The sequence below is a fragment of the Battus philenor genome, unplaced genomic scaffold (genome assembly GCF_028537555.1).
Source record: "Battus philenor isolate CCGP_79_NKW_IND1 unplaced genomic scaffold, ilBatPhil1.0.hap1 SCAF_5, whole genome shotgun sequence".
Classification (NCBI taxonomy): domain Eukaryota; kingdom Metazoa; phylum Arthropoda; class Insecta; order Lepidoptera; family Papilionidae; genus Battus; species Battus philenor.
Window position 1 is genome coordinate 7,232,387 of NW_027181715.1, and position 26,047 is coordinate 7,258,433.

Below are 26,047 nucleotides of genomic sequence, written 5' to 3' on the forward strand. Positions count from 1 at the left end.
GGGTTTAGATGACGTCATGCGCAGAATTCGTTTACCTCAACTGAAGTCTTTGCTGCGAATCCTTCGTTCCCCTATTGCCCCTTAAGTGTAATTTTGTTAATGCTCTTTTTAACGACACCTTACTTAATCTTTGACTTATTTATACTATAAAATGACATAATAACATTTCAGTATCCTATTTTGGCTATCGCTTCTGCAACCGTCGACCTTTGGAAAGATTCTCGAGTGAGGACCACGAACTGGTAGACGCAGCAGGAGTTAGATCACCACGAGGTAAACTGATGATATGTTCAGGATCACGGAAACTCGATGATAAGATGATACATATTTCCCAGAAGCGTCTATCAGCTGACATGATAACCCTATTTTGCTATATATTATCTCTTCTATATAAACCGGAAAGACAATCGAAACCTGGAACAACAGGGGACTACCACCCTCTGCCATGACGACATCGATGTAAGGTAGAGGAGGATCTATATTACATAAAATATATTACATAAAAGGCATCATTTATTACTGCTATCATAAAAATAATCATAATATTTACTTAATATTCCTTTAACCTTTTTAATTAAACCCGAGGTTGCGCTTTGAGTTATTTTAGGACTTTATCCAAATAGCAGATATAAACTTGAAACTAGGTTTTATTTAAGTTTTACTGTTTTATTTAACTTCGGATAAGATTGTTAACCTTAGTAAAAAATTAAAAAACAAAGTTTTTTTATTTTATCTTTTAGACGTAATTTAATTAACATTTTGATCTTATATTCTTAAGTATAATAATCTCTATACATAATATTTTCGATTAAAATACGGCTGCGAATATCTCTATTATACTAATTAATAAACTCGTAATTGTATATTGTAATCAATAAAAGAAGTTATGTATGAGTATACATAAATATGATATGTATTAATACATACGTATCCTGCAAATTAATAATTTTTGGCAATAGTGTCAAATACATATTGTGCTTTAAATTTTACACACAAATCAACGTGACTTAAATTTCAATTATTTATAACTGTAATAGTAATTACTCAATAAGTTATTCTTAGTACAAACGTTTACCATAAATTTTAATAAAGAGTTTTTTTTACTAAAAATTTTATTTTAATTCCATGTAATGAACATTACCTTTGGTAAATAGTGCTCGAAATTTTATATATTATTATTGTTTATGTGTTATTATAATATAATGATAAAGTAGGTAAGGTAAGGTTTATTTTTGGCACAAAGATATACTTATTTTATTAAATTACTATAAATATACAAAATTCTTAAATTTGAAAAAATGTCAAAAATGTTACAATGCTTTAAATTTTTCTCAAAATTGTTATTTTTTTATACGTACATATTTTAACAGTACTTGAAAGTATTAAAAGGTGGACAAAATGCTTAAATACTTTCATTGATCTTTGGGTTGGATGAGCTAGAATAGCGAAACGCAAAATAAAAATCACTCAAAATCTACAGATATTAACTTTTATGTTATTTATTTGAGGTCTAAGGTAAGTTAGCGTTGTTACAATACTAGCTTATTACATAATTATAAAGAAAGCTGGATACAAATCTGTCTTAATTATTAACCAAGGAAAATGATTAGCTGCATAAATAATTATTTGTCTTAATTGTATACGTTGAATTGTCTCGATCTTTAGAAAGACGAAAAGGAATTTCTGTTGATAAATGCGGAAAAATATCTCACGTAACATCATGTACACTTAAATATAAAAATATACAAGGCGGCGGACAATAGTAGCATTTAGAAATATACTGTAAAAATTGGCCATTCAGCTGCGGTGGATACAGATGTATTGATTGCCAAACACAACCAGTGAAGGTTCGTGACCCGGAAACAATAAAAACTTTATGTGTTCGTACTGGAAGCCCTAACCCTCACATCCGTGCGATAGCGCTCCTTTTCTCGTTTTTTATCCGGCAAATTAAAGAAGATTATGCAAACAGCGCCAACCAGCGTGCCTACAATGTCACCTTCTTATCTAAATGGATAAAGAAAAAATATTAATTTAAACTACTCTGCCTTTGATTTAATTTTCGTTTAATTAAATTTAAGGTCAAAATTAACTTATTTTATGGCACTGTTACAGTTCCTCATATAATAAACACGTATGAGACACAATTTAGAATCCCTGAGGATATAGCAGTGACGTCTTCTAAAATGTACTTATTACTATTTTCGAGAACGTGTAGTACTAATAGGTTCAGTGAGAAACAAATATACCTAGGGACCAAACAACTAACGTAAATAAGTACAACCTGGTCAAAGAAATAGCTAGGAATAAATTCATAGTTAATTTCTATGTGTTGGAAGTTTAAACCGAAGGCATAACAGCAAAATCTTTATAAATAACGTGTTAAAGGATTTAGGCTTGTCAAGAGTGAACATCAGCTCATTCTGGAATGAGCTTCGCTTTAAAATAACAGTAAGATCATTTAAAGTTTGTTAAGTTAGGGAGTCTGGTTGGTGAAGGTGAACGCCTATGTATTACAAGAAGAGTTTTCTTAAACCTACTAAGCTGTTCGTCAGTCCCAAGATCCGTACTCTGCCCACCCCGCTACACCTTGATAAACCCGATACCAGCTCGGCGATTATTTTAAGTTACGTCTTATAAAATAAATTATTGCATTTTAATATTTATATTTATCTCCAGCTAGAAACACGCGACAATGACCCACTATTCAAAAACACATTAAATAGTTAATATTCATTATAATAATGTTATACTCGTGACTGGTACATAATTTAAAAGTTGGTACTATGGTAGTCACAAACAGAGATATCCTTTTCCTCCATTTATATGCGCAATAAATTCAAATGAAGTTTCTGACACACTGATCACGCACATGTCAGATACAATCAGGAATCTAGTTCTAAAGTCAAAATTATATAATAATATTAGTCTGTTGTGATTGACGTTTATATAATTGCATCCATGATGGACATTTTCATTTGTACAATACCTGTCACCCGCATAGCGAAATGTTCACCAAATTCTAGAATCGACGCATAAAATTTAGTAAACAATGTGTAGTGATGAATAGTTTACATACATAAATACTAAATAGTAAGTCTTCTACTATTGAGTATTTATGAACATATCATAATATTTTCTCTAAAAAAATTGTTTAACCAGGTTTAACCAGGGCCCTGCAAATTTACGTATTGCATTTATACGTTAATTTTAACCTTTTAAAATAGATTAGGCAAAATTAAAGTAATTGAAAAAATTAAAAATTTACACGCAAACATCGAGATCCGTTTTAAACTCGATAATCTTACGATCTATACCTTGGCTTTGCGTTATGCGCAGTTTCCGCTTCCACTAGCGCAAGAATATCAACGTAGCGGAAGTAAGTGGCCTTATTATATCAAGTGTGTAGGCCACATAACAATGTGCAATCAAAAAAACGTTGTTAACAATGTGTTATTGAAGAAAAAAAATGCGTCGGAAAAACGTTACCAAATAAAATAATGAGCTACGTCTTTTATTTTACCCCAAATTGACACGGACTCAATGTACCGATACCACAGCACAAATTTTAACGAGTGACTCGCAAAAAATCGGTTTATAAGCAACAATCACATTATCCAGTGTTCGTAACGTAACAATTTTCTGGTTGTAAAAGAAATATTACATCATTACCTATAATTTGCTCCGATTGCTGAGGAAGCAGCATATGTTGATGTAATTTTAAAATTTGTTGTTCTAAAAGTGTCAACATTATTAAAGAAAGGATTCTTGTTACAGCGGATCGAAGTGATTCACTAAAAAGGTATTTTAGACGAATAGAGAAATTGTTGTAATCGGAAACCTTAGTAACTTAAAATATTTACTGAAACCGCTAAACAAATAATGTTCCCGTGACATGATCACTATACTTTTAAATACACATAAAACACATTTAACAAAGTTACAATAGAAGTGTGCGGAAAATTAAAACGATAATAAAATGTAATAAAAAATTCAATTAGAAATGTAAAAAATATTGGTGAATAAAGGAAACGTCATTCCTAATTTAAAATTTGTTCTTGCTTAATTATTTAAATATATAGATCACAACACACCAAAAAGGTTACAATTTATCAACAAGGTCGTTGTAAATGAAACAAGATTATTAATGTTTTATTTTTTAAATCTAAAATCAATAAATAAATATTCTACCATGTAAAAATAGGAGTAATATTCCGACACCTTTAATGTTTTCTTGAAATCATTTATTCTTTGCGTTTACATATGTGAATTACCTTTTTACTTTAACTTGAAGAGCGATCATTGTTAACTTACAAAATTTAAAAGTTAGTTTTTTTTTAAGAATCAATTATATTATGATAATACAATTTCTATCACGTCGACTATATTCAACTTTAGTTTTCTTAGCACACAGTTGCTCAATGTCGTGATTACTCACGCAAAGGTATGTAGCAGCAGTCATTCGTCAATGACTTCCCTTACTTAATGTACTAGTAATAATATAAAAAATAAGAACTTAGAAACCCGTTGCAAGTGTGTGTTTAATAATATTTGCAATGTCTACCGAAAGCATTATATATTAGACCTATCTACTTAGAAGGAATTTAAGCTATATTTATTATCCTTAAAAGGATGCACTTGACAGGATAATTGTCGTGTTGTTAATTGTGCAAAACAATTGGGTGTTTACATTTGCGCTCGCTCGCATTTTTGTGCAACGATGAAATAGATAATTCACAATGACGACGCACGGTCTTAAGTTGAAACTATCAAGTCTCGAATTCGGGTTTTCCTGCGAAGCTGCGTATCTCCGTCTTTCTTACACACATATGACTGTTAAGTGGTTAGTCCGGCATCTTGCTCTAACTTGCGGAGGCTTGCGCGGAAAGAGAATGTGGGTAACGAACGACCTTTTGCCGTTACGGGCAAGCAGTGCGGCCCGTGCGTTCACCGGGAGAGGTTCGATTGTTCGCAGCGACACTACATCGTCTCGACCACCTGACAACCTGAAAAATTACGTAAATATTGCAACACTCACGCATTGATTATAAAACGTTTGTGTCCGTTTCTATGTTACGGCACTGTTCTCCATTCACGGATTTATGTTGCGGCTGTGCGAACTGAGCGAACACAGTGTGCCGTTTCGTGGTTTATTTGAATTGTGTTTCTCTTATTTAGTCCCGGTGAATATTTATACTATCTTCTAATTTTGTTCTGTGAAATATTTTTGAGCAAGCCGATCGTCTTTGTGTTGTGGTTTCGGGTTGATTGGATTGTCACTCAAGTTATAGGTAAGTTTCATATTTTTTGCTAGTAAACAATATATACGAGTTAAAACATAAATTAAGTAAGCTTTGAGTTTTAATACCATTTCATCTTATATAAAGAGATTATAACTAATTAGTAAACTGGATTGGAGATTTGCCAACGTGTATTGGCATTGATTAAGGTAAGTTAGGGCTCACAAGGCAGAAATATGCTCTCTTTTAAATTATTTCCGAAGTTTAACAACTTTTAATTAGCTCATATTTAATGCGCTACTTTTAATTGTGATTTTTTTTTTGTTAAATATTTTTTGCTTTAAAAATTAATTACACATAAGGCAATAATTAATTTTATATGCTCCTAATTTTACATAATAATTTCTGTTTTTGTGTAATATGAACTTTGGTACTATAAAAGTTATTATTACTCTTCATGATTATTTGTTTATTAAAGACACGCACAAAATCCCTCAGGATATAGCTATGAAAATAACGACTCCATTATTAGAACCGTGCAGCTGCCATCAATAATAATGTCTCCATTATATTATTTAAATATAAAACCATAGCGTATTTATTACTTTTTTAAATTATTTGTAATGGAGTAAAAGTTTGTCAATAGTATTATTGGAAATGAAGGTTAAATGTAATTTTAATTTAAATCCATTTTAAAAAAATAGCACGTCATTGTATCATTTACTTACGTATTTTTAATAATATTGCTCTCCTATTTGTCCATTTTTTTATTGATTTATTTTGTTCATTAATAATACACATGTGTACATCATGAGAAGAATAGCTAAAGAGCCTAATCACGTTATGTTACCTAAAATGGAATCATTTAACTTAAGGACTACGGGCGTTAGTATCGAGCCCTGATCTGAGAAAAGCCTAACAAACTAAACTATCTAACAAACTCAGAAGGGATGTTTTTTGTGGTCACTTTTACGATTTCCTTATCATATTAGTACAGAAATTCCTTTACAAGCTTTATTATCAGTTTATCATATGTACTGTGAACGGATTTTATTAAAAGTTTTTGTTTATTCAATTTTAAAATCTATTACATGATAACTTAGACTAAACGTGAAAGTATATTGTAAAACCGTGCATAGCTGCCCACGACTTTTGTATGTTTTACATTAGGCCCGCGGAAAACTTTTCTGCTCTGATCATTATGGGATCATATTTTCCGATTCATCATCTATTATTATTATTAGCTATCGCGCTCTCGTAGACCACCTTTAGCAATTAAAAAACATATATTTATAAATCCAAAAATCAGCATTCATTATTTGCTATACAACGAAATTCGGCAATCCTTTACTCTCCATCTAGAATACTTTCGTCTCATTGGCTGGTTCACAGTCGCTTACCTAGCCGTGAATAGGGCTATTTATCTAAAAGATCGAATCAGAGATAAACTTATGCGTAGAAGAAAGAAAGTTACCGACATAGCCCATCGGAATAGCAAGTTTGAGTAGCAGGAGGCTGGTTACATAGCATATCGGACAGACAGCCGCTGGGGTCCACGGTTCCAGAATGGAGACCCGGAACATCCACCCACAAGGTAGACAGACATCCTGCTCGTTCCAACCGGTGTTGAAGATTTATATTCAGCATAAATTGTACGGCTGAGGTTATGAATTATAATGACGTTACAATCAATACAAAAGATATAAACGGTAGTTCCAAAATATTAAAGTATTAAAAAAATATACTCTTTATGTCAATCCTCTTACTATACTACTAATCGGTTTTGAAACTAACACCACTGTGTCTATATTAAATCCTGCAATATAATAATTTTTTATTAAATCGAAAACCGCGAAAATATTTTAAAAATATGTATTTGCGTGTTAAATACAATAATAAAATAACCTTGTTCACTATGTATGCTAATTATGAATTAAAATAGTTTTGTGTACTATGTGTTAAGTCCGATGTTACACAGTTAATAATTGCGATACGATACGTGTTGCTTAGTGTTCTCCTGTGCGATGAGTCAGTCGGCAGTAACTGTACTCGAGGTCATTTTACAGTATCCGCCTTCGCCCGAAACTAACAGATTATCCATGCGAGTTTTCGAAGCTTACGCAACTTTAACATAGAGACTTATTCAAATAGCACAGCCTTGGCTTCGAAAATCAGTATAAATTAAGAATACTTGTGTACGTCTTACTCATGTAATTCGGAATATATTACTTATCCCCGAACACTTTCAAGCTTTCCTTAAATCTAAGCATTATACATAAATAATGATTCAAAGGATTAATAATAAATTTGATTTTAAGCTTCATGAGAAATTAGTTTCGAAAGGATTATCAAAGTTAGTTATACTTTAAACTAAAATGAAGGTGTTACCTAAACGTAAAACTTGTTTTCCATTTTGTCGTAATTATCTCTTGTTTTGTACAGTATTGAATAATACGTTGGGTAATGAAGAACACCGTGTACTTACGTCGAATACGTAACAGGACGTAGTCAACTAATCAATTAAACGTAAATTGCCGACGAGAATGGATTCACGATTTCACCACAAATACGATACGCCACAAAAGTCACGGATAATTCGAAGTACATCGGAACCAATTAGACGGTAAATAGGTCCACCACAATAGAATATTATAAAGAATCTAATGCATCATATTTCTTGTCACGTATTAGGTTACCGTTCCTTTGTTACGTGAGCCACTTTCAGCGAGTGAATAGGACCGAAGGATTCTGATGTGCGTGGAATATGATTAATTATTTTGTAGTCATAAGTATGAACTTTGGGTCGCGGATCGATTGCAGCTGCTTTACAAAATCTGTTTTAAGAATGTAACTTATAAAAGCAGCGAGTAAGTACAATTCTACGTTCCTAATACAGTCCAACACTTAATTGAGTTTTGATTTATAGTAAGTTTTAATTTTATTATCTCCCCTCTAAGGAGAAAAAAATTCTACACTCACTTTTTTTCTTCTCCGTAGCTTGCTCATGACTGAAGGTCGTGGCCAGGCAGGTAAGTTTCTGCTGCCATTTTTATCCAGACTGTTTTATTTAGTGAAAGTTTTAGGAAGCCATGCACGGCAGTGTTGCACGCTTATAAATTTGCACCAGTCCAGCGAGTAGGTGACCGTCCTCTGGTTCTTTTACCCTCCACATTGCTGATAATTATTAACTTCTCCAGTTTATTATACGAAAGTAATTGAATATTCTACGTAAGCAGATTTTGAATAGTAGGGTCTTTATTCTTTTCTGTTTAAGGAAAGACGAATTTGTGGGGCACTGTCCACGGGGTTATTAACATACGGCGCCAACACAACATTTTGAATACGACCATTTTTTTGCCTTATGTCAGACTCAAGTGTCCAGGTTTCGCGGGCGTATAGAAATATGGAGTAGACGAGGTCATGCGTGAATTAAAATTCGGTGCTTCTGTAGATCCTCTGTTTCTGCATACTTTCTCCAACCTTTTCATCGTAACTTAAGCCATTTGCACTCTCCGTATTACCTCAGCATCACAATCTTCACTAGATGTTAAATGTGACCCGATGTAAATAAATTGATTGGCTGATTCCAGGTCTTGCTGCTCGTATGTTCGCTTGTACATATAGTTTACACAAACTTTAAGTACATATATATAATATATAGATATATAGAGTATATAGTACTAATAATTACAAATTAAAAATATTTAACTCTCTCTTTTAAAATAAACGTTTTAGATTGCTAATATATGTGCTAAATAAAAATGTAGGTTCTTCTTTTAGTATTATAATGATTATATTTAGGGGACTTCCCTAGAGCCGCCGCTCCCATAAAAAGTTCAATAGAGAGCGCTATTGACACCGTCACATATGGATATAGCTTTTTATGTACTTGAATATTAACAATATCTTTATTTTGAAATATAGCTCTTACTGTTGGAATGTTCTTAGTATTAAATTATTTTAAGTACCTGCATAGTTTCGGAATTCATTTTAAGTTTTTCTCTTATAAAATCCTCACACAATGACATTGGCTGTATTCCAAGAAATCGTGCCAAGGTTCAAAAACACGGCACGAGTTTTTGTCCGGGATATAATGCTATCATTCTCTTTGAGATAAGGCAATAAATGCCACTTGAAAGCAAAGCTCATTTATTTACAAGAAACACTGCAGTGAACTCTTTTTAATTTTCTCCGTAACAAAATATTGCTCGCGTTACATGGTATATAACCAAATTTCAAAAATACTTTTATTCTTTATAGTCAGTTTTGTTATTTTAAATATTGTCTTAATTTAATATTTTCTTATAAGAGTTAATTACAAACAACGCTGATAGCAGCCAAAAGAAGATCTACAATTAAACTTTTTCAGTTATTACTTAGTATAGTTAAGTTGCGATCAAATCTTTTTAAATTTATAAACAATTAAAGCGGAAAGAGTTTTCTTGACTAAAGAAGAATCACGCTTTCACCGATACTACAAAGACAGTCCGTTGCGGCTGCGTTTCTTTCGCGAAAGAATGAAAGAAAGAAAAACGTTACTCTTAAAACGAAGTGAAAATTTAGAAATAATATTTTGCACTTAAACTAACTTAAGATTTAAAAGATATGTTACATGCCAGTGTCATTCTTTGTCGAAGACTTCAGTACTAGTTTTCAGAAACTATCTTAATTAAAAAAGTACTCTAGTCAAATATGTTGCATGAACGAATAATGCACGTTCGAAAGAGAATTTCGTGTTACACCATAACCATTAACACTTCGCACATCAAAATTGTTTTGAACCTAAATTTGATCTAGTTTTCAGGGTGCAATGTATATGGCAACTATTTAGGAATTAAGCATGTTAAACGGATGCAGTATTCATTTAATGGAATAATAATACTGTAGTTATATTGATCTGTTATTTTTTAATATTATTATGATTATGGATCTATTGATAAATTGGTCAGTTTGATGTAGTATAATAAATCGCTTAATAAAATATTATGTTAAAATTTACAATTTTCCCAATAATTTAAATTTATGGATGACAACAAAATCTTTCGAAATTTTATGATCCGACGAATTTCTGCGTGGGAAAGCAACACCTGCGCTGGCGGATTTCTAATGTAAACACCGATAGATGACAATGAAATGCTTTCTAACCTGTTTGCTTTCACCTTCGACAAATTCTTGGTAGCGTCTAAAATTAGCTGCGGTAGTTTATTTTTAATCCGTGAAGCATAAAAATAGCTTAACATTTTAAATCATCCATCTCCGCGGGTGCATTCTTTGTGTTATATAACATTTCCATTACCCATAAACCAATTCTTGCATGACCTAGTATTATAAACCCAAAAGCCACGTGATATTTAATTCCCACTGCGCTATCTAAATAAGTTCCATGTCTCAACGAAATTGTGACCGAAAGTTAATCACAACGTCCAATAATGAATCGTTCACGAATCAGATATATTTATATGTAACCCTAGATGAAATTAACATATCCTCGAAATTAGCTATCATGTAAAGTGAATACAAAGCATAACATCGCAAAGAGTAGGAATAGAACAACTATAAAAAATAAACATCACGTAAATTAATGCAGGATAATTATAAATTTACCGTAAAAACTTTAGCACAATATATGAAAATCATATTAATAAACTCTTAATGGTCAAAAAACTAATAAGATGAATCAAATTAACTTTTGAAATGTTACATGTGATCGGAGGCATAAGTTATTTTCTTTTTCTTTCACAATAATAAGTTTTTGTCTATGAAAGAGACACCTAATTTCTCGGACCACGCGAATATTTCACAAAATGGCCGTCCAAGGCTGACGCGAACTGGCGTCATCGAGGCGCGTGGAATGTGACCGCGCGGGAATAAAATTTGTAGATATACGCAAACAATTTGCGGGGTTTTATTCCAAATCTTTTCTCTGAGAAAGATAGCAAGATGAAAAATAAATATAAAATATATGTTTATTTTTAAAAGTATCAGAAGTAATAGAGCAAATAAAAGAACTGTATCTGTGATACAATAATTTGTCTTGTTATATTATTAGATATTTTCAATATTTATGCAACATACATGAAATATTTTTTATCTTCAGTTAATTTAAACATTAAAAATTTTATGAAATTATGTACTTACTAAAAACTTTTAAAAAAAAATTAGATAAAGTAGAATAACATTGTGTGATTAATTTTACCAGAGAGGTAAATAATTTCAACTTCTTTAGCAATTTTTAATATGGTTATAGATAATCAAAGCTTTATTATTCTAATTTAACAATAATTATCTATGAACCAAGGTTTTCTACGTAGCTTGAAGAATTGCTTGTCTGAAATGGCAACCGATGGCCGTTGGAGCAGAAAGGGTTCTGAGTGGCGGCTAAGAGCCGGAGGACGCGACGTGGATAGGCCTCCCACTTGGTGGACCGACGATTTAGTTAAAGTCGCTGGATGTAGGTAGCGTAAGACGTTGTCGACATCGTGACGACCTTTGAGAGAGACCTATGCCTTGCAGTGAGCGCCTCGCAACTGTAAAAATGAAATAAGAGTTAATTACAGTACCAAACATATAGTTTGATCTTTTTTTTATTAATTACACGCTTGCTGTTTACGTGCTGATCTTACGTGACCATGTAACTTATGATTGCAAAACGCATTAACCGTTTATGTATATTGGTTTATTGTCCTCATTTCAATAAAGGAATTAATAGCAAGTCATAAAAGCTTTACTTAACTACAATCACATAAGAATGTAATTTATAATGCACGATCGTAAAAGCAAATGGAATTTTACACTCATATTTTATATAAAGAGTAAGAGAATGTAGATTATACTAATATTTGCAAACTGGGTTATTTTGATTACGTAGTAACTATTTCTTTATGATACAATCAGTTTTTAAATTTATACTACTATTATACTATTGTACAAGTTCAGCAAAGCACAAGTTAAGACGAAGTGTAAAAATGCTAAAAGGTAGCGCCTGATCTAAACCTACAGTGCCCTAATAATGTACAGGCAGATTGATTCTGGGTGTCGAATCTTTAAATTAGTGAATATATAGCGTTATTGTCAGCAAAAAGCTATAAAGTTATTATACCTTTTTTGTATAATCCTTTATAAAGTGATCACTCTGAAACATGATACATGAATTATTTTTTTACATAGAAATACAACAAGTCAATAACTTCTGGCAGTACAAAGTGTACATAGCAAGATAGTAAACATTAATTAATTTTAATATGTTGTAATCCGAACTTCGAAAAAAAATCTCCTGTAATATCATTACATTTCTTATTGTTTAGGAAACTAATAATTTGGAGAGGTGAACCATACATTAATTGATAGCAAATAATATATGCGTTCATCGGTTTAAAGTTTTTTAATCTTTAACCAATTACTCTGTGTATGTACAAAAGATAACATCATGTTTTAAGCCGACAACAAATTTGAAACTGCTTTTATTGAGTTTGCGTCAGACATTAACATCGTTTAAAATATATCTCGAAAACGAACTGAATGATAAAAAGGAATTAATATAAAAAATCACAATAATAAGTTAAACCATTGTTCGCAACTACATTTTCTCACTGCATACATCTTCAGCAAAGTTTCAACACGATGTCATATCATCATTATGCAGTTCGCATAGCGCAGGTACATGTCGAATATGCAAATGATGACGTTGATGTCTCAACCGGCACCGGCAACCGCAAGAGCAGGGAATTTGTTAAAAGTTACCGTGTTGTTACAGCGGTCAATCGTTGATTCTGAAGAAGCAATGTGATGAATATAAATTTAATTGCTGAATAACTGTCTTGACGTTTAATATTTCATTATCTATAGAAAAATATTAAGTAATTTGGGAATCATAGTTACTGGAATGTTAGTATAGAAAAAAATGTATGATGACGACTAAAATTAATTTGATTGGATATTAATATTCTTCGAATTTCATTCCTACATTTAATAATAAAAAATGTCGATAGAATACAAAAATAGATAAAAAACGAAGCACGCTTAAGCTGGGTTTTAGTTTTTTAAATAATTAAATTGCTGTTCATTCTAAAAAGACGTTTTCATAACTCTTTTAGTATATATTACTCCTAATTAAAACCAAAATCGTTTTTTTTGCTGGGTATAAAGGTCGTTTATTTACTTATGCGCAGTTATTAATAATATATTTTCGTTCGATTCGCAGGATACAGTCTTATATATTAAATTTTGTACATTAATTACATAAGAATACCGCTGCTCTCAGCAGCGTGTACTACGTAACGTAATACTACGCTGCAATCGCCAACCCGGCTGCCAAACGAGGCGATTATGCTATAGGATATACCATGTACATTTGGGGAAAGCCTATACATTGCAGTGGGCGTCTGGGGGCTACAACGACAGCTACGTGGAATATATTCTTAGGGTTTAATATTTAAATCCAAAATCATACAAATATATTGACTTCAATTAAAGAACGTTTTTATATTTCGACTTTTTAACAAACAAAAATGATCCGTTTATTTGTGTTAAAGTTTGAGCGGAGTTTTATTACCTTAAACAATTTTAAAACAAATTTACTTACTACTGTATTATGAATATTGAAAAAGTGACCACAAAAAAAACCTGTCCGAGTTTGTGGTAGGCTTTTCTTAGACCATGCGTTCGGAACATTCGTAACTTTAAATTGAAAGATTCCTTATAGGAGAGTTTAATCTCATTCCAGTTTCTATCAAATTGGGCTCTTCTGATATTATTCTCATTAATGATATTATTATCCTATGTGGATAACGAGACGAATAAATGACATTTAGAGCTTTGGTCTCATGATAAATACATATAATCTAAAGATAATCGTAACTGGTCAACCTAATGAATTTATTTATCTGTAACAATTCTTTAAAAACCTTAATTAATTTCACAGAAAATCATAATAATAGCAATAACATTTATGGAAAATATAATTGAAAATATTTCAATAAAATAAATATGTACATGACAAAAACCAGGTCTTATCACGGGATCTCATATTTTTAATATGTGATATATTCATTAAAAAGAGATAAAATCTTTATACATTTTTAATTAATTAAAAACTATTCATAAGTAGCTACTCCTCACGTTACTACTTACTAGAGATTGTACGAACGAACGAACGATTGAACGAAATCAAAATATTCGACGCACTAGCATAGGCGACCACTAAACTGCTGCGTAAAAAAATGCTGTGTCGAATTTACATACACTTCGAATAAAATTATAAACATAGAGCTTGATGCAATCCAAAAATACAGCTGAACAAGGCTATAACAATTCGTAGTATTTATTTTAAATATGAAGAAAAAACCCTGATTCTTTTAAATGCTGTTAAAGGCCTAGTGATTTCTCAATAAGATCCATTAGGCTTTAAGACAAATAGGCGAAATTAGTTAAGCAAATAACCTTCGATGATATCTTTATACTAATGTATACAATTAATTAATGTCATAATAATATTATTTCAACAACGAGGTTCCTATGTTCAAAAATTTAATTTTGAATTAACACACATAAAGGAATAATGCCCTCTCCCAACTTAACAAGTCTTACAGCTGCCAATATTTTTGATTGTCATATTTCAGCTGTACACATATCATAGCAAAATAAGGAAATGCTCAAAGGAAAGTAACTTTATATTGTAGAACTTTTCCTTCACTTCATCTGTCCGGGGTTGTGCTCCCTTTCACAATATATAAAATATCTTATTTTGTACTTTTTACGTCAATCCACTGACACTCGTTTGTAGGAAGTAGGAACGATATTGGAATCCTGACGTTACTTTACTTATATAAGAATGGTATTTAAAAGGTTTTTATTCACTATTGAGCTGAGCTTAATAACGTTACATTATATATTTTTTACCATTCTGTTTTCATAAATATGTATAAAGTGTGTTCGAACATTAACATCAAGCCGAAATTATGTAAAAGAACCCGTAGCAGCAACTCTTAAAAAAATAAAAATATATCACTCATATTTTTAAAGTAGGACGTATAATAATTTTTGCTTGTTAAATACTTTAAAATTTAACAAAATGTTTTCTGTGAAAAATTAATATGAATCGTTTACAGAAAGTCTACTGTCGGTAACATGGAAGTGATAAAGAAATAACACAAAATTTATGTTATAAGAATCACAGAACGCTTAAAATCTATTTACTTTTAAAAATGATAACGAATTTAATAACACGTCACAATGATTTTTAATTAATTTTTAGGCGCTAGCCATTGCCTTTTTTGTCCTGTGGTTCGGGGTAAAAACCTTACTTGTATTCTCCCTTGCGATAAAAAATAATATTATGGGTTATGGCCTGACTCCTACCGATAAGAACCATATAGTTTTCATTGGCCTTGCTTTTTGACAAATTACAGGAATGTATGTATTCGCATATTACCGTAGTTTCATCCGCGGGGGACTAGTGCTTCGACATACGTACTACGCATTACCCTGAAAACACTGTCAATTTCTGGTCATAGCAGTAAAATAACTGTATGGTAAAGAGTTGCCACCACCTACCTTCTCAGCCGATGACTTTGATTTATGGGATACTTGTTTTTATATATATTTAAAAGTAGTAAAAACATTTTCATATCATAACTTAAATTAAACAACTACATATGTTGCACACTAAATTTAAGTAAAAATATTTTTTGTACGTATTACTTTAGTATCCACTTTGTAATGCCCTTATTTTTTTTTCATGTGCTCTTTGAGCGCATAAAAAAACTAGGGATTTGGATAGTACTTAATTTCGTTTTTGTTAAAAAATAACCATCTTAATTTATAATAATTTGTATATAATATGTTAATACATACATATTATTGAAATTTGAATCATCCTACAAATTTTTCACATTTATCTTTTTTTTAAATTTGCTTAGAATATTAAATTACGAATCCACTCAGGCGGCGATCGGCCAAGGTTACAATTTTAAAATCTGTTCAAAGATCCAGACATTAAATCAGGTAGTATTTAGTCTTTTCTTATTACACCTCTTTTTGTTTGGATTATAAAACATGTTTTGCTTCTCAACGTATCTCTTCAACCTTGTTAATTACAGCAACTCGAACATTAAAAGTTATCATAGTATCTTTTAATTATTTTTATTACAAAACAAAATACATATGAACACTAACATTTTTGTTATTTATTTTTTGGATTGTAATGCGTAGACAAACAGTTTCTTCTTGTTAACTTAGTGAGAGCGGTATTTTGTGAATCGCAAATATGTTATGTAGTAATGCATGTTTGTATAAGGTACTCACAGGTTTTCTCTTGTTAAGTGGTTACTAAATTTTGACGTTGATCTTGATGATGTAATCTGTAGATCCGATGTTAATAATGAACATCAAGGTGCATTGATTGTCATTAACTGGATAAGCTGTTGACTTGACAAATTACGAATTTGTAATAACGCCCGTGTTAAGACACCTTATAGTTCACAAATAATTGACTATTCGACAAAAATCTAGGTTATTAACTAATACCAAATATATTCAGTAAATATAATGTTCTTCAACTTTTAGTTTAGTCAGATAAAGTATCAGGAATCGCAACGAAAATACCATACATGAAAGTGATTAATATATTTTAAAAAATATATATTTGTATGCTATAGTTTTAGTAAACATTACCTATTGAATTACTAAGTAATTAATTGACAGACATTTTCTTAAAACTAATTAGATGTCATGCATAAACAGCGTGCTTGTTTGACAATCGACTTTTGCGAAACACCAGTCAGACAACTTTATCTTATTTATTATTCGATCAATGGCGCGGATCAAATCGTATTTCAAATTGTTTCTATTTACGAAATATTTCGAGTATTTTAATATTTATAATAAACGCAGATCTTTCATTTTATATAGAAATTAATGACGTACAGACGTTCCGGATCAAAGAACATATATATTTATAGGCGGTGGGAATAGGACGCCATCTTGTTAAAAAATATGTATTGGGTGACTCATCGATTTAAATTTTACTTATGAATTTGAAACAACTTTAGTGTAATTCTATTAACTTAGTCACTGATGCTTTTATATGAAATATGAATTTTAATAGCCTGCGTATATATTTGCTCTGATAATAGGGCAATTATGTTATATTCATACGCAAGGTAAACACGTACTTTGATATTTGATATTCAGTCCCCACCGAATGTAAATCAATACAATATTTTCATTATATTATTGCTGTAATGATAAAAATATAAATATAAGTTAACAAGGTTTTATTACTTAAGGTGCAATAATTCTTACAGAAATATAATTAGACTAGAACGTTTACAAACATTTTTAAAGTTTGGCGAAGTAAAATAAGAATGTGAAATGTTATAGTTTAAATTAAAACTGAGGTCCAATGTGTTGCAATTATACGAAATTTACATTTGTAAGGAAATTAATTATTTCATTAGCATAAGAGAAGGTTATTTTGTATGTTCTTATCCAAAAAATGTTTAATATAATTAGAACAAATAATCCGTACAAAACTTTTATATGATTTTTATTTAGTTTTACTATCAAATAAGTATTTGAATGAAATTGTTTTCGATATTTTTATAGATGACTGTAGGTTAGATAAATGAAGTGAAATGTATATGGTAATTTTAATTAAAATTAAAGTTTTACTTATTATAATAATATAAATTTGTATGATACAAGCAGCGAACTAATTTTAGAAATATAACTTTTTATGTCTTTTTGTTCAAAAGTAGTATAAAGAAATATATAAACATCTAGTTAAACTATAATAGTTGTATACATTCTTTGAACTGGTTGAATGTAGGATATCAACGCGCACTGAATATCTGCAACGTCGCAGTTGGCAAACAAGTTTAGGATCACGACCAAGTAAGGTATGTGAGCGGCGGCTGTTTCTGTGGTAAGGCGTGGTGCGTCGAGGTCGCCTGGTGCTATGAAATCGAAAGTATAAACCAATGAACAGCGTGCGCTAGCAGTCAATGCAAAGAGCTGATCTAGTTGTCTTAACGCACGTGATCACTGTCAGGCATTAAGAAAAAAACGCTCTTAAAAATTATGTTTATTATTAAAGTAGGACAATAGCTTTTACTAAACATAAACATACAGTCTAAATAAATAATAAGGAATCGCATAACGTATAGTGCGCAAAACTCAAAAACTAGTCTACAAATTAGACAAATTCTATTGGTTTCTAAGGAGAGAAAAAAAGTGTGGGAAATACTGTAGTAAAAAACAACTTCCTTTTGCTATACAAACCGTAGAGCCTATGAAAACAATTTTTAATTGTAAAATATTTCATGCCAAATAAAAATAAAAAAGGCATGTGATATTAACAAATTTTTTTTTCTTTTAGGTAATCGATGTGTTCGGATATTTTACAATTTACTATTCTTTTTCATTGCGACTGGCCAATAACTTTGGACTGTACGAAGTCTGTGGATGAAACTAGTTCTCGAGGTACAAAGAAACTTACGAACATTTGTAATATTTTTTAATATATCTGAAAAAAATTGTTGCTAGCATTTATGTCTAGTGCATGGCCAAATTTTCATCTTATTTAGACGCGTGATTACGTAGAGTCACATCCAGGACAAATGCAGACTTCTTCTTCCGTAAAGTATTAGCATATTTAAATAAACGGTTAACCTGCCATGGATTTACAAAATAATTGTCAGAATGTTATAGAAGAGAGTACGTATTATTTACTGCCATGTTGAATCTGTATTTTCAAAAGTATCATACTTTTAAAACTACTGTTATTAACCTCTCATTATTAAGATATATTAAAATTCCATAAATTGCTGCCAATAGGTCTTTTGTCAGTAATCAATGTTATTCATTCGTTTGTTTAATAAACAATATAAAATTTTCAAAACACGCGAACATATTACCCGAATGATGTTATTATTATATGAAAACTTGATACATTTTTGGTACATTGCACATCACTGTTCTTATAATTATTAATATTCGTTCTCGTCCATTAGTACAATAAGGTGTCACCTGCATACGGCCGAGGAGATCAAGTGATATTTATAAAGAATTCTGGCGTGTATAATTTGCGCGTCATGTTGTTCACGTAAACCGGTATTTTAATATGATATTACAATTTTTTTAACCCGGACGCGAGGATGATACGGGCTTGAGTAATCTGCAGGCTTTAATCATTTGCATAGAGATGAGCAATAAATTAAAGTAACAAAATATTTATACCGCCATTTTGAATCGAGTCTCAGAACGTTGTGCTTAAAATTATTTTATCTCACTACTTTAAAAGCATGAGAGATATAAAGTTACTGAATCATGCTTAAAATGTTTTTGACAACAGCAGTACATTCTGATCAACTTGTTTTCTTGTTAACTTAATTATCTGGAGTAATAAACCCACTTATTAGATGAAGTTCGTATTATGGTTAAGGGCGATTAATGAAATTAAATAGTTTAATATTTTATTAATAGAACTGTAAATGATAATACGTCAAATTATTTATATTGCATATAATTTGCTTGTAAAGTATTCAACACCTAAACAATTTAACATTGAGTTTTAGGTGATGTTATTCTTCCACTTAAATATTTAGTACTAAGTGTCATGCAATGCCTTTCAATAACCTTTCGCACTACACATACACAGCATGCGTTAATAAATTTGTTTATACAATGCCGTATTTCCGAAAATGGTTTAACTCTGAGAGCGGCGTAAGAATATCCGTATTATTTAATGCTGTCAAAAGTACGCAGGAAGGCCGCCGCGAGTGAAAGTATATATCAAGAAAGGTAGGGGGGATGTGGAGATAAAAAGAGGGGGAGAACAAGGTTGCTAACCGGCTGCTCCGACCTTAAACGCGCCAAACAAACTCGTTGAGTAATAAGTAATAGAAATTGCGCTAATAAACCTTATAGATGTTAGACTAATGTGCTTAGTTATTACATCTCCTAGATGTTGGCTGAGTTTTATGTTCTGTATACCAAACAATAAGGTCTAGACTTGATTGCCAGCTCGAATATTTCACTGTATTAATCCATTTTCATAACTAATATTTAGCAAAATTTACTACTTAACGATAACTTTTTTTAATAATCAGTAAAGCGGTTTAAGAAATAAACTTTTAAAACATATAATTGAGTAATTGAGGCCGACCATCGGCCATCTTGAGAAGTAGTAGCCTATCGGTAGTGGACTGAGGGTTGGGTTCATTCGGTCAGTTTTGTTATATATATATATATATATATATATATATATATATATATATATATATATATATATATATATACTAGCTAATCCCGCAAACGTTGTTTTGCAAAAAAAATATTTTTAATTTTCAATTTAAAAATAAGGGTTGATCGTAGAGGGGTGAAAATTTAGGGTTGTATGTATTTTTGTATGTTGTATCATAAAAAAAAATAAAAACAAAAAATTTCGTTAAAAAAATAAAAAAAAATTTTTAAGGGTGAACAACCCTTATCACTTAGGGGTATAAAAATAGATAGTAGCCGATTCTCAGACCTACTAAATACGCATATAAAATTTGGTAAAAATCGGTCAAGCCGTTTCAGAGGAGTTCAAGTTCGAACACCGTGACACGAGAATTTTATATATTAGATATATATATATAATTCAATCACTTATTGCATTAATTATGAAGGATTGCTACTGCCCACAAAAAATTTCCAGATTTTAACTTTTATTGGTGGCAACGTCCTCTGCGTATCATAATATTACACAAAGAGGAGGATCCGTGATAGATACATTATAAGTATGTATATAAACATGCATAATGGCACAGTTTAAACAGGTACAAAGCTTAAACAGTCATGAAATTTTTTAACACAAATATTTCTATCATCAAGAATGCATATTTTATTACAAGTTAACCTGTTTCGGAGCGGAAGAAACGTAATAAATATTTATTGATACGCAACATTCATAGTTCACATATGTTAATAGGAACCTAAAAATATTGTTATCGAAGGAAAGGATTACATATGTGGTTGTTTACCTTACCGACGACAAAAATATTTGTTTTCAGACAACATGTGCTGTTTTTCCAACTTATATTTGGAGAAAAATAAAACAATATTATTTTCATTGTCCATTTGTTCTGGATTGCAGGGTTGTTTAGGAAAAGAATTATTTCCAATTTCTTTTTGCAGATTTATTTAGTATTAAAGATTTGCACAGTAACATGCTAAATCACATAACATTCACTTTTCTCTGATAAGAAATATCTTGAATGTATTTTACGTAACAAAATTTAGAAAGTGCAGTAATGTGACGACAACGTCCGGGAGTCGTAGGTCGCAAGTTCGGGTCCTTTTCAAGCGAAATTGTTGTTTCTTCAAACAGTTTGTGACTTGTATAGATGTAACTTTTCATATCTTCTAATGTGGGAATTAAAAGAAAAACATATAAAATTGACCCCGATAAGTAACAAGAGTTTCGCGGACAATTTAGCAGACTATGGATCTTAATAGAAATTAATTACACTAAAGATGTTTTTACTAATTAAATAAGAACGACATAGATTTAAAGTGTGAAGAGTTATAGGTGTAAAACCTTTATAGGATTGAATGTATTTTGCTGTAAATTAATATACAGTTCCTGCTATCCTAAAATCAAGAGTCATGCAAATAATAAATAACGTAATGATAAAATAATAACAAAACGCATTTTCAAATTTCAAATTACTACATATTAAAAGAATCGTTATTTACCACATGTTGCTGGTAACTTTGTACTTACACAAGTGACTAGTCTGTCGCATTCTAAAAGAAAAAGATAACTTAATTTAACTTATCAGAGCAAGCACTTTATTCAGGGTGTGTGGAAACATTTGTAAAAGCTTTAAAGCTGTTTGCTGTCAAATAAGCTAAACATTCACCCTTTTACATAACTTTCACTTTAACCAATCACACTGACAAAAAAATGAAAATGAAAATTTAATTGTTTACTTTAATTATTTATCGATTTATAGATTTATTGCTATATTATGTGATGTAACTATTGCTTTCAAATAATAAAAGACCGAAACATCTTAAGTCTGATACATAGTATACAAACTTTAAAGTTCACGTAATGGTAAAAAATAGGATTAAGTAATAAATATTTCCAATTTTAATTTTTAATTTTTTTAAAGAAAATATTTTGTACAGCCCAAAAAAATATTTGACGTACCTTTCAAAATACATTAATATTTTATATAATAACATAACATAATTTATGGAAAAGATATTACAAGAGAGATCGAAAAAAAATATTTATTACTTAATTATTAATGGCTCCACGACGAGGAAAGTGGACGCTCGAAAGCTGATAACATAAGACAAAATACTAATCAAAAAACGTATGTTCAAACGATATGAAACACTTAGCCCCAGCTTGAGTCGATTTCGGAACAACTTTTTTCTTTTTGCTTTCAATAAGTAGATTAAAGCAATTTATGATATTACTTAAGCCGCGATAGAATTTTTATACGCTCCAATTGCTCATGCCTTTGTTAACTGGAACGAAGAGACATTATGTACAATGAATTCTTTCATGTAATTTTATTAATAAATTAATACGTTTATGTACCGTTTCAATTTTCAAATTTTCTTCTACATATGTATACAAAAGATTATTAATTTTTAAGATCAAGTGCTATTTCATACATATCTAAGAAAACAAAAAGTTCAATTATTTTCATTGTGATTTGTCGTCATTCCTCATCGCGATGTATAAAATTCAACAAGATAAAAAAAACTACTATTTTTAGTTTTATATTTCATTTTGATTACTTTAATATAAAATATTTTTGATCATTTCAGAGTTTTTTAAGTTTTATTTACGAAAAATGGTAGAGGTGGCTAGAAGTAGAGAATTATACTTATTTACCTACATATTTATTTAAATTACTCTCCACTGAGGATAATTTACAGCGATGACTTATGTAAATCAAAACAACAATCAAATTCAGCTCCTCTAAAATGGCATCCTTCAACTGAAAGCTACGAGGGTTCCAAACGCATCTTGATCTAAGTTTCTGAGTCGGGAGATAGTTTCTCTGGAGACATCAATATCGTGTCTTGATTTTCCGAAAGACGCCTCTTTCGTTTAAATAACATAGAACCGCCAATGCACATAAACGTTTTAGAAAAATATTCTAAACAAATCAGTACATCCGTGAACCATTATCAGTGATAGGATACATACTCGTTGGAGACAACCTCGATTCTCTTTGGGCTCACATTATGAACCTTTACCACTCGCAGAGACGAATGGTGTCCCAATTGTGGAAAGTTATACACTTCTCAGTTATAGCTTAATAACATATCAATATAAGCTAAAGACAGAATTAAAATGAATAACGAAAATGATATATGTCATATCATGAAAATTTAATGAAAATATGTTGTGAAGTTGTAAATATTAATTAATTATTGAAAATGTAAATACGCGATGCGCTCATCGGTAACTTATGTATCATTTATGATAGCTCCTAGAGGAATACAACCTCCACCTGATTACTAAAAGCGAATACTCACTTTTGTTAGTTAATAATGATAAAGAATCAAATCACTTTTTTCAGTTATTCTTAACGAGAAAATCAGCATTTATTTTACACAGATCCGCGATTCCTTCTAAACCTATTACCATAAAATTTAAAATCAATAGATAGTATAATGAAATTTTACGCTAAATTAATCTTTTATCTTAACAAAACATCAAATTGTAATTTATTTATAATAATAATTTTGACTGTAAATAAATACAAGCTTCAGTAAAATTAAATATTCCATATCCAATATAATTTTATTATAACAATTATATGTATAATAACAGCCTTTTGTGCATTCATGTAGTAATAACACGGGGAATACTCCAATGTCACAAAGCTAACATTACTATTAGTTCATGAATTATTTAGTGAAATTGGATGGTTTATAACCTCCTAATTAGTTAATTATGACGCAATATGCGTTCGCTATAAACATACACGTTGTGATCCTTTAATTATCATTACTAAATTATTTCATAAAAAAATTAAAACATTTGTGTCAGAAAAGTAAGATTTTTTTATTTTGTGACATCGTAAAACATCGATGTTTCTTTAACAACCTAGATACCTTTTTGGGTCATTTGTGTTTACTGTCTTTATTTTACTTGGTTGGAGATTATAAAGTTTATGTATAATAATTAAAATCAGGTTTATAATTCTGATAAAAGTCAATGTTTACACGGTTTTATGTTAAAATAAGTTTTCAATGAATTTCTCAAAAAAATAGGAATCTCTTATATTGACACGTCTTCCCTTCATGGTTAAGAACTAATCAAATTGTCAGAGAATAAAAAAAAAAACATTAGCAATAAAACAATTCGACACACCCCACAATAAAAGTTTATAGTCGTTGTATCGATAGTGTTGAGTGCTTGCTTTTCGAAGGTTCATATAAGAAGGCCGGTCAACGCTAACTATTTATGTCTTTTAGTCACGACAAATTGATCATTGACGAGGCGTGCTGTGTTTATCACTGTACTTTTATAAAGTGTCAAATGGACCTTCGCATAGTTATTAGTACAACAGACACCTTGAGATACGTAGGCCTTCAAGGTAACCATTATGACAAAAAATCCAATATACAAAAAACCGTTTAGTAGATTGACACACAATCAACTGTAGTGTTTAGATTTGGTTATTAAAATTATAAAGACTTACTTAAAAGTACGTTACTTATTCGGACTAATGCAATTCATTAACGAAATGTCATATAATCATTCATTATTTCACCAAGAGGATGTCCACAGCAGAACATAAGTCATCCTCGTAGATTTCCAATAAAATCAGTAAAAAAGGGTCTGCGTTTAACGTCTTCCGACGACTTCTACAAGGACATCTGTCCTACTTTGGGGTGGACAATCTACACTACGACGCTTATACGTGATCTCCACTTCAAATCCTCAAGGCCCCAGAGGTTATCCGTTCTACACGTTATGTAGCTAGCTAACTGCCACTTCTACTTGCAAATCTGCTGGGCTAAGTCAATTACTTTCTTTTGTCTACGCATCTCCTCATTCTTGACTCGACCTTGTAAAGAAATCATGAAATCATCAACATAACCTTCTCTATGTCTCGGAGAGTAACTGAGAGCCTGCAAATGTGGCTCGAATTATGAGGCAATATTTCATTGAGGTGAGTCAATATACGTTGTCAATGTACCCTTCATGTTAAGACACCGAAGGATATTGGCAGAAAAGATGTTTCGCAGTTTCCCGAACACAGTGTTGGGCAGTCCCAGACGAGTTGAACTCGACATGTTTGACCTCTTGTTTAAACTCTTATTGAATATGTAAATTATATGAAGAAATGTTAAATCCTTGAGATAACAAGAAGAAAAAGTCTTGGATAAATAATATTCTTTAATGAAAATAAATCACGAAACCTGCCTCGTTGTTTTAACTGGAGAAAAATAAGGAGCGATATTCTTATCTTACCTCTTATTCTGATTACTAATCTTGTCTAGTCAGAAACGGATTTTGTGAAGGTGATAATAAGTGGATATAATTTTTTTTAAAATTGATCTTTATACCAATGGCTGTTTATTCATACTTTCGTAATACAAATAGAAAGAAAAATATTCAGCGGTCAATAACAAATCACAAAAGTAATCGAAATTGAATGTTAATTGATGTGACGCAAACTTATGGGTTCGTACATGACAATACATCGACCGTGAGAATGTTTCATAACCTCCACAATAGGGGCAATTTAAATCTGCCTGAGACACGCTTAGGCTTACGTTATTTA

At 30.9% G+C, this 26,047-nt stretch overlaps 1 protein-coding gene across 1 annotated transcript in view; it reads left to right on the top strand.

Moving 5' to 3' along the window:
* Window positions 1-4,951: 4,951 nt before the first annotated feature.
* The window catches only part of LOC137929539 (uncharacterized), a 33,579-nt gene continuing 12,483 nt past the window's right edge, over window positions 4,952-26,047 (top strand). Inside the window, exon 1 of the mRNA XM_068772538.1 lies at window positions 4,952-5,291. The gene's annotated coding sequence lies outside the window, so the exon portion shown is untranslated. The remainder of the gene's footprint in view (window positions 5,292-26,047) is intronic.